Here is a 3,771-nt window from a genome sequence, read left to right as displayed (position 1 = left end):
ACCGGCTCCTCGTGACCGCCCCCTCCATTCATGAAAATAACTTTCTGATGACGTCAGCCAGGCGGGAAACTAGCTAGGGGAGGCCAGAAATAGACGCAGCTGGCAAAATTCTCTCATCAGGACGATACAGCACCAATAATCAGCACAGAGAAATATCTGTCTTTATGCAAATCAAACTAATAAAGACAGAGAGATTTGTGTAAATATCAACTCATCATAAAAGTGCCCATTAATAATTATTAGCTTTTAAACTCCACTTTTTATCTGTTTATTTACCTATTTATTATTATTGTGGTGATGCATTCGATTCATAAGTAAAACTATTAAAAAAAACTCTTCTTTGTTCACTCTCTTTACATTCATTATCATTAGTATTGTTGTTATTATGATTATTTATTCTCCAAACTACTTATCTAACGAGTTATGACAAATATTTTGCTCTATGTTCCTCTTTATATGACAATTTCCTCACAAAAGTATTAAATATTATTATTTTGTAAATTATCTTCGTTAAACAACGCTACTTTTCTAACCAAAACATTCTTTAAAAATTATTTTTTGGTACCCTTGTGCCTTCAAACTAAACTCCTTTTGTTACTAAGTATTTATTATTATTTTCTCACTCAAGCATTTATTGAAATACTAATAATAACAACAATAATAATAATTATTATTATTATTGTTATTATTATTATATTGTTATTATTTGTTACTTATTCCACACTAATTACAAATATATTTATTTATTTACATCACAATGTCATCAGCCTGCTTTGAATAAACAAAAGGGCAAATAACAATAATTTTTATTTTAAATTGGTGAGACATCAACAGCGCCCTCTGTCCACAGACAACAGCAGGTGCATCATGGAAACAACTCCGCATTCCACATTTCTAACAAACTGCACCAAGTTTTGGCAAGAGCAGCAGACATTAAAAGTTTAACAGCCTTTCCATTTTCATGCATTCATACTTGGAGCTTGGACATGATAAAAAAGAAAATATAACTTTGCACATAAGCTACAGTTTTTATTTCAGGAGTCTGGCATGTCAGAATCCCTTTAAGCAAATATTACATCTAAAGACAATTAAAAACTAGATACTAAACTACCAAATCATTTCCTTCCAAAGAATCTGACTAAGTGCTGGCCATATCCACTGGGCCTACAGGCAGCATGCCAGCCAAGCTGGCTCATTCTTTTCTTCTGTTGAGCAGCACCGCTGCTGACTGACTCACCACACATGCATTTTTTCTGAAGCAGCATATGGATCTAATTGCATGGTAGTGCGCTGTGTTCTTTCATGAACAGTATAAAGTCGAGTGCAAGTTGGCCGCAGGACTTGATGAGTAATCGTGTTTGCATTCTGGGTGGCTTTTTACCGAGGAAATCGTTGCCTTAACCCAGAGACAAGGAAAGATCATTTTACAAAGAAAACAAGTGACCCAAATCTCTAGCAGGTTTTTAAACATTCCTAAAATGTAAACTGATTGAAACCGGTTTAATGGTGGCCCTATGGTGATCATTCTGTTGTATTAAAGCTAGCTAAATTACCAGAAGGTCTGTAGCGAACATCAAATTGTATTCAGAACTTCAGCAACAAAGCTGAATTCTAGCCACAGGGAATAGTAGTTAAAAAAAATACATAAATAACATTATAAAAAGAGATTCCAATGTTTTGGACATTTTACCTCAAAAACAGTGAATAATTTCCTCATGACTGTGTAGCGGTTTGGGGAGAAAGAGCTTATGTGCAAAATGTTCAAAACGCATTTTGAGTTTATAGACCACTCTTCTGAGACCAGCGCTATATTTAGAGTCTTGACTAAGCATTCCACTGACTTCATCAGGAAGAAAATAAATAAAATAAAATATGCCTAATATTTAAAAAAAAAAAAAAAAAGGTTGAAGGAACAAGTCGGTGTGGCACAGGCAGATGGGGAAGGAATTGTTTTGTGTATTGACTTTATTTAATTAATCTCAGTTAATACAAGTGTTGGACAGAGTTTACCTCAGGACTATTTAAACAGAGTGATCACATATGAGTCACATGCTGCATTTGCTTTTAATATCACTCTTCCCTGAATCTGTCTGTAAAAAACACTGAACCACCATATCGTCCTCATAGTAATGTTTGAGTGGATGGAAAACTATGCAGTTATTCTTGAACTTGGAATGCCGGATTAAAGAAAGCCAAATGCACACCTAATTCTGTTAGATATATCAGAAAATCAATTTCATATAAACAGTGAAAACATAGCAAATAGTATAAATATAGCATACGTGTTTGTAGATAAACCCTTTTTGTGTTAATATCATAAGGTCAGGTTGCAAGCACATGTTGTTTTCAGCAAAGCGCTTACTCTGTGTACTGTTCTCTTTTGGGTGAAAGTTTGTCTGGCAGGCACGAGTAATGTCTGTCTCTACGCCTGACATCATTTTGTAATGTGAGGATTCTTGGGAACCTATTGCCCTATTTCTTCTCCTCGGCGCTCCTTTGTGGGAATCGCACCACGTTCACCCCTCTCCAGTTGTGAAAAACTGCAATGTGTTGGAAAACTGTATGTCATTTTTTGTGGGCAATTTTCAAAATGAAATTGTATCTGATATTGCTTCACAGGGAAACAAAACAAAAAAACCCAATGTAATTTGTTTACTTATAAAACTATGTTCTTATGCCTTGTTTTATTCATTGTGAGGTAAATAAGACCAACTGGAATACTGCTGAGTAATGCTTGGGAAACAGTAATACGACAGTGTTTCTCTTTTCTGCCTTGTTTTCCTTTACACAGCTTCATGGGGTGTAAATGTGTCTCCCTAACAATATATTTGACAATTGATAGCTTACAGGAACTTGTTTGGAAATTATCTCTAGTATCTTTGGCTCTGGAGGACATCTATATCACAATCTACAGAGCACTCAACTGACATTACACCTACTTAACCTTAGCTGTTTGTCGGGTATATCAAATATATATTGTGTACATTTCCCATGTGCCACCATAACAACTCTGACCCTTTAGTGGATTAGCACTTGCACTCCCATATGATGCTTGTGTTTTCTGAAAAAATGTAGTTTTCTCTGTAACATCAGACCAGAAGGGTCAACCTTCCCTCCCCACACACATCGGTTCAAGCACCAGGACTCTCACCAGTTCACCAGTTTTGGTAGGTAATGATTACTGCATTTAGAGAGCGCACCTGAAGACCTTTGCTGTTTTGACTCCGTCACAGTCTTTGTGCATGTCTATTCTTTAAATTTGCAACACATCTTCTTCAAGAACTGACTTCTTACTTGCTACCTAATATATTCCACCCCTTTATCAGGTGCTAATTTATTGATATAATCGATGTTATTCATTGGAAGTGGCGGCATGTGATGAATTGTTATGTGCATATAATATAAAGTGTTTCTGGAGTTTCTAAACACCTCAATGTCAATGCAAATTTAAAATCTCAACTTGCTTTTACACGTAAAATGATGTCTAATCTGGGAGATATGGCTGATTACATGGGAAATCAATGCATTTATTCTTGTAGTTTAAAAATACTTCGACTTCCTTGGGCAACTGGAAAAATTGAAAATTCCACAAGTAACAAGGTTACAATTCTACACTGCAATTTTAAAGTCCACACTCACCTCCTCCATCAAAGTCTGGTTTGGCTCTGACATCTCATGGAAGAAAGCCAAATTCCTATGTGTCATTTAATATACAGCATTTATGACAGCAAAGCCGAGACGACTGCAGTTATGACAGCCAGAACTGTGTCT

Source organism: Silurus aristotelis, assembly GCF_946808225.1.
Source record: "Silurus aristotelis genome assembly, chromosome: 21".
In the NCBI taxonomy this organism is placed as follows: domain Eukaryota; kingdom Metazoa; phylum Chordata; class Actinopteri; order Siluriformes; family Siluridae; genus Silurus; species Silurus aristotelis.
This window is presented reverse-complemented; position numbering follows the sequence as displayed.